Raw genomic sequence first — 12,948 nt, 5'->3', positions numbered from 1 at the left:
GGGCCCGCCTCTCTGATTGTCTGAGTGTGACCCTCCCCATGAGTTACTACAGCCAGTGTTGCCAGCCTGCACTGCCTGGGTGGGGGCACCCCACCCCCCTCCCCATGAGTTACTGCAGCTAGTGTTGCCAGCATGCACCGGAATCCCCACCGGCTAGGTACAAGGTTGTCAAGTTCTCATTAGCGAGCTTTGAGAATTTCCTTGTATATTATGCTCTTCCCATCAGGGGGTTTTGGCTTTGGCAGGACCCACCATGCCAGGCAGGCTCAGACTCTTGAGGGGGCGGTGCTGCTTTAGTGGGTCTCTGACCACATTCATCTTTCTGTCTTTGCTAAATATAGGCCACTTGCAGTAGGACTATAAAACAGATAAGGATTACTCTTTCGTGTGTGGGTCCTCAGGTGGGTGTCTAGGGCACAGGGTTGGGGACCACTCCAATCATCGATAAGACAATAATAATAAACTATATTTATTGTCTATTTAAACAAAGAAAAAGCAGATTTTTAATTCATATATACAGGGAGCAGAATTAAAAAACACTCTACACTTCCTTTGCATCAGGGTGAATAAAACAGGTTTCTCCTCACCATCTCATTTCCTCCATCTGCGCTGGTCTGAGGACACAGACAGGTGTAGTATTTCACTGGTCTGAGGACACAGGACAGGTGTAGTATTTCACTTGGTCTGAACACAGGACAGGTGAGTTTCACCGGTCTGAGGACACAGGACAGGTGTAGTATTTCACTGGTCTGAGGACACAGGACAGGTGGAGTATTTCACTGGTCTGAGGACACAGGACAGGTGTAGTATTTCACTGGTCTGAGGACACAGGACAGGCTGTAGTATTTCACTGGGTCTGAGGACACAGGACAGGTGGTAGTATTTCACTGGTCTGAGGACACAGGACAGGTGTAGTATTTTCACTGGTCTGAGGACACAGGACAGGTGGAGTATTTCACTGGTCTGAGGACACAGGACAGGTGGTACGTATTTCATCAAACGAGACACTTAATTTCAACCAGTAGAGAATGTGAAAAGCTTTATTGAAGGAAGTTCTCATCACCAAGTGTTATAAATACACAATACATGCATTAAAAATATTATTATATTATATTATAATGCAAGTTCAATCTGAACTGGTGCATAATAAAAACAGGCAGAAAAAGGAGGTGGGAGAAAGAATGTCAAAGACACAAAGGGAAGAGATGAGAAGAACGAGGAGCAGGGAAGACAGCATGTGATTAATTCATTACATTGCTACTAAACTTCATATTCAGGTCATCACAATTACATAATACTGTCTCTATGTTGTGTCTCCTAAACCAGCCTTGGGTCCCAGTTGGCCCAAGGGTGTCTTATAGCGGGTGAGGTGGCGATAAACGGGACTGGGGTTGGCATCCTCTCTCACGTCAAAACATACCTGCAGACGAGAGACGGATGGAAAGAGAGAGAGAGAACATGATTAAGTCTTGTGTTTTGTTTATTCTAACACCTTCAGTTCATCATAATCATCAGGAGGTGAAATGCAAAACTGACCTGGGATCATTAACTCTGGGACTACTACATCTGCATCTGTATTTCAATGTAAGCATCTCTTTAATAATACTTCCTGTATAATATAAACTGACCTGGGATCATTAACTCTGGGACTACTACATCTGCATCTGTATTTCAATGTAAAGCATCTCTTTAATAATACTTCCTGTATAATATAAACTGACCTGGGATCATTAACTCTGGGACTACTACATTCTGCATCTGTATTTCAATGTAAAGCATCTCTTTAATAATACTTCCTGTATATATAAACTGACCTTGGATCATCAACTCTGGGACTACTACATCTGCATCTGTATTTCAATGTAAAGCAACTTTTTCATAATACTTCCTGTTGACCCGACCAAGTGACCTCTCACCTCCGATCATTCTGTACCCTCTTGTGTCAGGATGTTCAGAAGGTGGAGGGGTTCACCATCACAGCTGATATAACCTAGAGGATTTAGGGAGAAGGGGGAGAGGGGTGAAGTGAAGGAGAGAGGCTGTTATTGAGAAAATACGGTAGTTAAAGCGAGTGTTCAAAGGAATCTGTGTGTGTGTGTGTGTGTGTGTGTGTGTGTGTGTGTGTGTGTGTGTGTGTGTGTGTGTGTGTGTGTGGTGTGTGTGTGTGTGTTGTGTGTGTGTGTGTGTGTGTGTGTGTGTGTGTTGTGTGTGTGTGTGTGTGTGTGTGTGGCTCACCTAGTGTTCACACTGAGTGGCTGCAGAGTACTTTATACTGAGAAACATGCACAGACACACGAGGAAAAACAATATAGTGTAATTACAGAAACAGAAATAATGCAGTGTCTTACTATTCTCCATGGTTGGTCCTCTTGCCCATTCTTTCAAGGGGGAAGGAGCCACAGTTATACACCGAGCCTTCTTACTGCCAATCCATCAATCAGATTTAATACACATGTGTGTAGGTGTGGGTCGTAGGGTGTCTTGTTCAATTTTATTTCAATATGGGTGTTTTGTTTTTGCAAGACTTCACCCTTACTGAACATCACCCTCACCTGAGAAGTAGACTTCAAAGGGAGAGAAACTGGGAATTGAACATCTATATTTTCATAGGTGCTATATACCACCGCAGACCGATGCTGGCACTAAGACCCGCACTCAATGAGCAAACAGGAAAACGCTCATCCAGAGGCACGCGCTCCTAGTGGTCGGGTACTTTAATCAGCAGGGAAACTTAAATCTGTTTACCTAATTTCTACCAGCATGTTAAATGTGCAACCAGAGGTAAAAAAAAAAAAAACTCTAGACCACCTTTACTAAAGGGCTACCCAGACCTCTCTGCTGCTACTCTCTGTTTATAATCTATGCATAGTCACTTTAACTCTACCTACATGTACATATTACCTCAATTACCTCGACTAACCGGTGATCCYGCACATTGACTCTGTACCAGTTCCCCCTGTATATAGCCTCGCTTGTTATTTTACTGCTGCTGTTTATTAATTATTTTTACCACTCCCTAGTTTACATGGACCGCAAGGATATATAAAAACTATATGTTCATCTTCAGAGTTTATAATGATATATAACAGTAAAGATATAAGACAGTGTTATAGAACAGTAATTACGATCTATCAGCTCTAACTCCAGGCCCCCCTTACCCTCTTCTCAAATACAATGCACATAGATCATTCCATCTAACTCATAACCTGATCATTATTACTTCTAAGCTAATTATACCATTATAAACGGATTAAAACGGGGTAAAGTCAGATAGTCTCCAACGGTCCCTATTCTGGAACAGTAATCATTCACATATTCCACATCACCTGGAAAACGTGAGCAGAGAAGAGAGAGAAAATACATGTTAATCATTTCACCTTGATGTGAATGAGATTGGAGCATGAACCATCCATCCGATCTGTTCTATGCCAATGGGATGTTAGACCCTATTGGTTTCCCTGACACGTTCACGCAGAATTCCCCCATTGGCTTCAGATCATCAGAGACAGCTCACTCTCACTCTGTCCTACATAACATGACAGAAACTACAAGCCCTGTAAGTCAATAGTTTGACTGTGTCGTCCGGCCAGCCATAGGTATTAGTGCTCTTAAATATTAGGKTTCGGATGGCATGGTAGAACAAGGCCCCTACCATCAAGATCCCAATTATGGCTAGCATTGCCCAAGCGGCATACTCAATTATCCACATAATTTGTCCCTTAGTCCATGACCACAAGGTCAATACTGCACATGAAACATTTTTGGCTGTTAACTTCACACTTCCGCCCCACCACGACTGCAGTCACTATCATCGACATATTAAATCTATTCATGATGGCAGTCGAAACTCGTTACGGATTGTCAATCATCCTACCCTTCCGATAGCTGTACTCAGCCACGAGAATAGTTCCTGGAGGGGGTGTCAATCACCGTACCCTTCAGATAGCTGTACTCAGCTGCCACCCCTACGGGAGGGCAGCTCCTGCTCAGTCCAATCATAGCTCTTCTCTGTCCTGGTATCCCAATGGTGGAAACAGCTTCCCCCTGAAGCTAGAACAGCTCAGTCCCTGCCCATCATCTGAAATCTGATAATCCCACAGTACCCCCCCCCAAAAATGTTGACTTACTATGACTGATATATGTGGTTGCTTAGCTATCTTAAAATTAATGCATTAATTGTTAGTCGCTCTGGATAAGAACGTAAAATGTAAATGTATTCTGCTCCACCGTTCCACGTGAGGACAGGTTTCCAGGGTTCCCTTGGAAACCCCTCAGCCCTTTTTACGATTCTGACTGGCGTTTTTTTCCCTCCACTTGGCAAAGATGACTTGGTTCTGCTATGGAGAGCACTCTCCATTGAGCTAGAGATCAGTTAGTTCAGTTATTCCTTACATTACTTTCTGAATCTCTCTGTCCAGAGAGATATCATGGCGCTGGCTGCTCTGTCCCSMSRSCCCCCCCCCCCMCCCYCCYTGTATCTATCCAGACTGAGTTACTGCAGCCTGGTAGAAGGGATGATCTGATAGGGMCAGGGTAGACCCCACCCCATTACACAGTGACCACGCTGTTTGGGGTGGAAGAGCTGACACACCCAGGAGAAGTGGGTGATGCCCAGTGATTTTCCAGTCTGCAGTTACAACCCTGCTTTCCACCAGCCCTGGCAGCTATCGTCATGCAGGGCCCTAGTGAACGAAGCAATTGTACATTTTTACCAGGATGCTTTAGCCCTTGGGCATAGCCTGTGAGATTATTCTCGGGGCATTTCCGGTGAGATTATCCCTCCGGGCATTGCCTGTGAGATTATCCCTCAGGGCATTGCCTATGAGATTAGCCCTAGGGGCATAGCCGGTGAGATTAGCCCTAGCGGCATAGCCGGTGAGATTAGCCCTCGGGGCATAGCCGGTGAGATTAGTCCTCAGGGCATTGCCGGTAAAATTAGCCTTCGGGCTATAGTATCCCGGCTATAGTATTTCGCCAGCCCCAGGAAGGACTTGACCTGTGTCTTGGTGCGGGGAACGGGGCAATCACGAAACGCCTGGACCTTTCTCTCCTGGGGCCTGACGTTCCCCCGTTCAATCAAATACCCCAGGTTCTCCACCACCACGAACCCCAGCTTGTATTTCTTGGGATTCGCTGTCAACCTGGCTCGCCTGAGTGCATCCAGTACTGCCTGGATGCACGTCAGGTGCTCTTCCCAACCTTGGCTGTGGATGTCATCCAAATAGTCCACTGTGTGTCGGAGAACTTGGTCCATCAGGAGCTGGAACGTGGGTGATGCTCTATGGAGACCGAACGGGTGGACCTTGTATTGGTATAAACCATCYGGAGTCGAGAATGCCATCTTCTCTCGGGAGGAGGCTACCATGGGTACCTACCAATATCCCTTGGTCAGGTCCAGGGTGGTGATCTACCGGGCCTTTCCCAACCGGTCGAAAAGCTTGTCCATCCTTGTCATGGAGTAGGCGTCGAACAAACTGATGTTGTTCACACCCCGGAAGTCATTGCAGAAATGTAGACGACCGTTCGGTTTGGATACCAACACGTTGGAGCTGCAGCATGCGCTGTGGGACTCCYCGATGACTCCCATCCTCAGCATAGCCTCCACCTCCTGCTTCACAGCCTTTCTTCGGACCTTGAGGATCCAGTATGGCCTCTTTCGTACCGTTTCTACAGGCCGGGGGAGGACTTGGTGTTCAATGAGGGTCGTTCTCAGAAAACACGGCGGTGTTCCAATCGATGAGCTCCCGGAGCGCTAGCTTCTAGGCCAGTCCGAGGTCCTCATTGCTCTGATCCACCACTGGTCCCATCGACATCCCGGGTTTTGACCACAACACGGCCAAGGTTGTCCTCAAGTGCCACCTCTTCAATAGRTTCACGTGGTAAATCTGTTGCGGTTTCCGTCTCCCCGGCTGCCGTACGTGGTAATTTACAGGTCCCAGCCTCTCTGTCACCTCGTACGGCAAAAACCATGTTGCCAGGAACTTACTTTCTGCGGTGGGGATTAAAACTAGCACCTTGTCACCCACATGGAACTCTTGAAGGCTGGGCACCCCTATTGTAGACCTTGGCTTGGGTGCGCTAGGACACACTGCGTAAGGGGGTCAGCTGGGCTTCCCACACCTCCTTGGCGAGATCCAGTAGGCCACATGGTCTCCTCCCGTAGAGGATTTCAAAAGTGGAAAACCCAGTGGAGGCCTGGGACACTTATCGGATCAAGAACATTAGGTGGGGTAGTAGYTGGTCCCAGTTCTTCCCGTCCCACTCGATGAACTTCTGCAGCATTTGTTTGAGTGTCTTATTGAGCCGTTCGACAAGCCCAACCATCTGCGGATGAAAATGGAAGATCTGGATCTGCTTTATTTGTAGGAGAACACACAAATCTTTCATTTCACATGAACTCGGTACCTTGGTCGGTCAGGATCTTGTTCAGGATGCCCACCCGGCTGAAGAGGTGGAACAGCTCCCGGGCGATTCCCTTGGAGACTGCCACCCGTAGGGGAATGGCCTYGGGATATCGGGTGRCATAATCTACTATTACCAGAATGTACCGGTGTCCTTGGGCCATTTTTACTAGGGGSCCCACTATGTCCATGGCGATGTGTTCAAACGGCACTCCGATGATCGGTACCCAGCGAGTTCCGGAAGTGTGATCCGTACCCTGGTGTTCTCCATTCCTAGGTGCACCCCCAACAAATAGGTGTGGGCCAGCTGAACGACGGTTCCGACGTACCTACAGTTTGTGCGACACCTGATACAACAGGTTATCTTTTATTTGGAAATCGGGGTATCGCCAGTCACTCACACCCGGAAGAAACTGGCCATCCACCGYTATCACTTGGGCAGTGGAGGCTTTCAATTTCGAATACTCCCATTGGGCAGTCCCGAACTGTCCCCTCAGGTGGCTCAAAATCGAGGAGGGGGWGCATCCTCCTCCGGTTGTTCACCAGGTGGGGTTGGTTCCAGCACCCCTTCGGACCCCGACAACCGGTCCGTAGACACAGGGTTGGCAACCGCTTGCTTCCGGGCCGTGCAGGCAACGGTCCGTCCCCGATCTCGTCAGTCGCCGGCTCGTACTCTTTCTCCCAGCTAGTGCCTTCACAGTGCCACAAACAGTGGACAATCTCATCCTACGAGGATGTGTACCGGTAACTAAGCACGGCACCCACCACCATCTGGCAGCTCCTTTTTGGCGTCATGATGGTGGCCTGCCCGGTCGAATACCACCTGGTGTCACCGTGGACACAAGGTCGGATGGGCCAGCAGGCACGCTTGTACAAGCGTTACCACACTCCGGAACAGAGAGTGGGTGTCGTGAGCGTCGACTTTCACCAGGATCATGGGTGCTCAACAGGAGGTGACGTAGTGGCCCGGCTCGTTTCCGGGGCCTGCTGATGGCATCGACTCCTCTGGAACATGTRAGGTGTCCCCCTGGGAACACACTCAAAACACCTTCTTTGGTCTTCATCCACCTAGGGTCGTCGGCGCTAGGTCAACTCTCCCCCGGCTGTCTTTCCGCTGGTCTGCAGTCCTTTAGCCTGGCTGACTGTCGGATTGGGGAGTACGGTGGTGGGGTCGTCCTTCCATCCCTTCCGACGGCTCCCAGACTCGGCCTGCATCCCTTTCAGCAGGGCTTCGGTATCCTGGTGCATCTCCACGGCTCCCAAGAGGTCCTCCAAGGTCTGGGGCGTGCGTAGGCTCACCGCCCTCTTCATGTTGTGAGGTARCSCCCGTAAGAAGCGATCCATTGTCAATAACGGGGAGTGTGGCTAYGTCGGTTAGGARCCATGCCCTGGTGATGTGCAGTAGGTCACTCATCTGGRSTCGTGGGGAAGCTTTGGCCACAAACCTCCAGTCGTGGACCAGCTGGGCCAGGCTGTATCTGTAGCAACTGAGTACCTCCCTCTTGAGACCGTCGTGGTTAGCMRCCTGTTTGGTGTTGAGGGCATAATACGCCTTTTGGGCATCTCTAGACAGGAATGGGGCCAGCAGCCTCGCCCACTTCACCTTGGGACATCCTTCCCAGAGTGCCGCCCTTYCGAACATGCAGAGGTAGGTCTCAATGTCGTCATCCTCCATTAGATTTTAAAACTGATTGGGACGCGATTCGGTCTGAGTTTCTCCTCGCAGCTTCCTGACTTCCTCAACCAGACGGACATTCTGTTCTTCCAGCTTTCATTCCTGAATGTCCTGTTGCGCTTGTTGGGCCCGAACAAACTGTGCTATCAACTCGTCCATGCTGATACTACGTAAACGTCAACCCTGGTCTGACCACGTTGTCAAATGCCTGCATTCTCCCCCACTTGTGGCAGACCAGGGGCTGTAGTGTTTTCATGCGCATGGATGAGAGCGCGCACTAGGTTATTTATCCACGGTAATGAACACACTATTCTCCGTCTAAAATGTTATCGTTTATTTACATATTAGGGTACCTGAGGATTGATTAGAAACGTTGTTTGACTTGTTTGGAGGAGGTTTATTGGTAACTTACGGGATTCATTTGTCTGCATTTTGAACGAGGGAAACCGGTGGATTACTGAGTCAAGTGCGCCAACTAAACTGACTTTTTTGGGACATAAAAGAAGGACTTTATCGAACAAAAGGACCATTTGTTATGTAGCTGGGACCCTTGTGATTGCAACCAGATGAAGATCTTCAATGGTAAGTGATTTATTTTATCGCTATTTCTGACTTTCGTGACGCCTCTGATTGGTTGGAAAATGTATGTAATGCTTTTGTGTGATTTTTGTAATTTGAATTTCGCGCTCTGCAATTTCACCGGATGTTGGCCAGGTAGCGACCAACCTACCTCAAAGAGGATAAAGCATTTACTGTAGAAATTACAGTAAATAAATGGCAAAAATAGTTACAGTAAAAGTACTGTAAAACAACAATCATTTAATGTAAATTAGAATTACAACATGTTGCTGTAGATGTACTAGAATAACTTACTGTTTATAAATAACAGCAATTTGCTGTATTCTTACAGTACCTGCACACCTTTCTAATTACAATATATTATTGTGCTTCTATTTTACAGTAATTACTTGTATCTATGACATTTTAATGATTTACAATAGAGGGAGCAATGTACAGGGGGTACCGGTACAGAGTCAATGTGTAAATGTGCGGGAGGAACCAGTGTTGAGGTAATTGAGGTAATTATGTACATGTAGGTAGAGTTATTGCAATGGCTATGCATAGATAATAACAGAGAGTAGCAGCAGCGGGGGGGGGGCTGCAAATAGTCTGCGTAGCCATTTGATTAGCTGTTCAGGAGTCTTATGGCTTGGGGTAGAAGCTGGTTAAATGCCTCTTGGACCTAGACTTGGCACTCCAGGACCACTTTCCGTGAGGTAGCCGAGAGAACAGTCTATGACTAGGTTGGCTGGAGAATTTGACAATTTTTAGGGCCTTCCTCTGACACCGCCTGGTATAGAGGTCCTGGATGGCAGGAAGCTTGGCCACGGTGATGTACTAGGCCCGTTCGCACTACCTTCTGTAGTGCTTGCGGTCGGAGGCCGAGCAGTTCCCGTACTAGGCAGTGATGCAACCCGTCAGGATGCTCTCGATTGTGCAGCTGTAAAATCTTTTGAGGATCTGAGGACACATGCCAAATCTTTTCAGTCTCTTGAGGGGGAATAGGTTTTGTCATGCCCTCTTCATGACTGTCTTGGTGTGCTTGGACCATGTTAGTTTGTTGGTGATGTGGACGCCAAGGAACTTGACGCTCTCAACCTGCTCCACTACAGCCCCGTCGATGAGAATTGGGGCGTGCTCGGTCCTCCTTTTCCTGTGGTCCACAATCTCTTTTGTCTTGATCACGTTGAGGGAGATGGTTGTTGTCCTGGCACCACACGGTCAGGTCTCTGACCTCCTCCCTATAGGCTGTCTCATCGTTGTCAGTGATCAGGCCTACCGCTGTTGTGTCATCAGCAAACTTAATGATGGTGTTGGAGTCGTGCCTGGTAGTGTAGTCATGAGTGAACAAGGAGTACAGGAGGGGACTGAGCACGCGCCCCTGAGGGGCCCCCATGTTGAGGATCAGCATGGCGGATGTGTTGTTACCTACCCTTTGCACCTGAGGGTGGCCCGTCAGGAAGTCCAGGATCCAGTTGCAGAGGGAGGTGTTTAGTCCCAGGGTCCTTAGCTTGGTGATGAGCTTTGAGGGCAATATGGTGTTGAACACTGAGCTGTAGTCAATGAATAGCATTCTCACATAGGCGTTCCTTTTGTCCAGGTGGGAAAGGGCAGTGTGGAGTGCAAAAGAGATTGCATCATCTGTGGATCTGTATGCAAATTGGAGTGGGTCTAGGGTTTCTGGGTTAATGGTGTTGATGTGAGCCATGACCAGCCTTTCAAAGCATTTCATGGCTACAGACGTGAGTGCTACGGGTCGGTAGTCATTTAGGCAGGTTGTTCTTGGGCACAGGGACTATGGTGGTCTGCTTGAAACGTGTTGGTATTACAGACTCAGACAGGGAGAGGTTGAAAATGTCAGTGAAGACACTTGCCAGTTGGTCAGCGCATGCTTGGAGTACACGTCTGGTAATCCATCTGACCCAGCGGCCTTGTGAATGTTGCCCTGTTTATAGGTCTTACTCACATCGGCTGCGGAGAGCGTGATCACACAGTCGTCCGGAACAGCTGATGCTCTCATGCATGTTTCAGTGTTACTTGCCTCGTATCGAGCATAGAAGTTATTTAGCTCGTCTGGTAGGCTTGTGTCACTGGGCAGCCATTGGCTGTGCTTCCCTTTGTAGTCTGTAATAGTTTGCAAGCCCTGTCACATCTGACGAGCATCGGAGCCGGTGTAGTACGATTCAATCTTTGTCCCGTATTGATGCTTTGCCTGTTTGATGGTTCATTGGAGGGTATTTCAGGATTTCTTAGAAGCTTCCGGGTTAGAGTCCCGCTCCTTGAAAGCGGCAGCTCTAGCCTTTAGCTCAGTGCGAATGTTGCCTGTAGTCCATGGCTTCTGGTTGGGGTATGTACGTACAAATGCATCTTGATTTAGTATTAAGGCTAAAGATGATACTTAATGCTAAAGAATAAAGCATTGTCTGCAATATTCTGTCCATCCCAAATATCTTAAAAGATTTCCTTGTCAGAGATGTGAGCGTGTGCTTTCTCATATTGTGTCTTGAATGTCTCTGACTCAAAAAGGGCACCAAGTGTTTTATTTATAGGGACATACTGGGCAAAGCACTCTTTCACGGATTCATTAGTGCCTAAATACAAGGGCTCAGGTTCAACATAATTGAATGTGTTTTTAAAGAAAGTCTTCGGACGCTGATCTGTTGATAAAGAACCATTACAAGCCTTGAGAAGATCCTCCTTTTGGAGCTGTTCAATTCCAAGTTTTATATCATTCTCAGGAATGCCAAGTACACCCAACTTCTCATTGAGCTTTGAAAGAAGATGTGATTGACCAAGGTTATGAATATCTTGAAATTCTTCAATAATAGACTGAATGACAGAGACAGGTAACAATAACTTTGCCTGAAGCTTTAAATAAAACAGTGTAAGATTGTTTAGAGCTTCATCAACACTGTCCAAGGGGCCGCCTGCCTCTCTAGGTCCTGGGAAAAGTCATTGTCTGTAGAAACACCAGGGGTCTCAGTAACATTTTCCCTTTGTGTTTCCAACACTGTCTCATATGCATGTTTGACGGAGCTGTTTTTCTGTTCTGGATATATGAGACGCAAATGTAGATTTTCACATCCCATAAAAGGGCAACTCGTTTCTCATTTGCCTTCTTGCAAATTATCCTTCAAATGAGAAATACACTCAGTCAAATGTAAACATCTGAACTGACAAATGTCTATTGAGTAAATCAAAATGTTTTCTGCTGGTTGAAATTGAGCCATTTTCATAGATCTTTGATATCCCTTGTGGTCACTGTGAGACTTAAAGCAGTAAATTGCCTGAATGGGAACATTTGGTCACAATTAAAAGAGAAGTTGGGTGCATTTCTATGAGGTTTCTGTATAGACAATTTGCACTGAAACATTTTAGTTGTGTAACGTTGATTCTGGATAATAAAAAAAACAAAAAACAAATCAGTAGCCTGTACTTATCCCTAACCCAGCCAGCCCTAACCCATCCCTAACCCAGCCCAGGCCAGCCAGCCCTAACCCAGCCCAGCCCAGCCAAGAGAGAGATCAGCCTAACCCCAGCCATCCCTAACCCAGCCCAGCCTAACATCTCTAAACCGAGCCCAGCCAGCCTAACCCAGCCAGCACAGCCCAGCCATCCCTAACCCAGCCCTAACACAGGCACTAACCCAGCCCAGCCAGCCCTAACCCAGCCCAGCCATCCTAACCCAGCCCATCCAGCCTAACCCAGCCAGCCAGCCCTAACCCCCCAGCCAGCCCTAACCCAGCCCAGCCATCCCGCTAACGCCAGCCACCCTAACCCATCCCTAACCCACGCCCAGTCCAGCCCAGCCAGCCCTAACCCAGCCCAGCCATCCCACCCAGCCCAGCCAGCCCTAACCCAGCCAGCCCAGCCCTAACCCAGCCCAGCCAGCCCTAACCCAGCCCAGCCCAGCCATCCCTAACCCAGCCCAGCCAGCCCAACCCAGCCCAGCCATCCCTAACCCAGCCCAGCCAGCCCTAACCCAGCCAGCCCTAACCCAGCCCAGCCAGCCCTAACCCAGCCCAGCCAGCCAGCCCTAACCCAGCCCAGCCATCCCTAACCAGCAAGCCCTAACCCATCCCTAACCCAGCCCAGCCCAGCCAGCCCTAACCCAGCCCAGCCCACCATCCCTAACCCAGCCCAGCCAGCCCTAACCGCAGCCACAGCCTAACCCAGACCCCAGCCAGCCCTAACCCAGCCAGCCATCCCTAACCCAGCCCAGCCAGCCAGCCCTAACCCAGCCAGCCCTAACCAGCCCAGCCCAGCCTAGCCAGCCCTAACCCAGCCCAACCCAGCACTAACCCAGCCCAG

The 12,948-nt window shown here is 48.5% G+C and overlaps 1 long non-coding RNA gene across 1 annotated transcript in view; it reads right to left on the bottom strand.

Annotated features, from left to right (window-relative positions):
• LOC139025157 (uncharacterized) overlaps window positions 1-2,130 on the bottom strand; it is a 6,798-nt gene extending 4,668 nt beyond the window's left edge. Inside the window, exon 1 of the long non-coding RNA XR_011476604.1 lies at window positions 1,917-2,130. This is a non-coding gene — a long non-coding RNA (uncharacterized lncRNA). The remainder of the gene's footprint in view (window positions 1-1,916) is intronic.
• Window positions 2,131-12,948: the final 10,818 nt, after the last annotated feature.

Source organism: Salvelinus sp. IW2-2015, unplaced genomic scaffold (assembly GCF_002910315.2).
Source record: "Salvelinus sp. IW2-2015 unplaced genomic scaffold, ASM291031v2 Un_scaffold2322, whole genome shotgun sequence".
In the NCBI taxonomy this organism is placed as follows: Eukaryota; Metazoa; Chordata; class Actinopteri; order Salmoniformes; family Salmonidae; genus Salvelinus; species Salvelinus sp. IW2-2015.
This window is presented reverse-complemented; position numbering and strand designations above follow the sequence as displayed.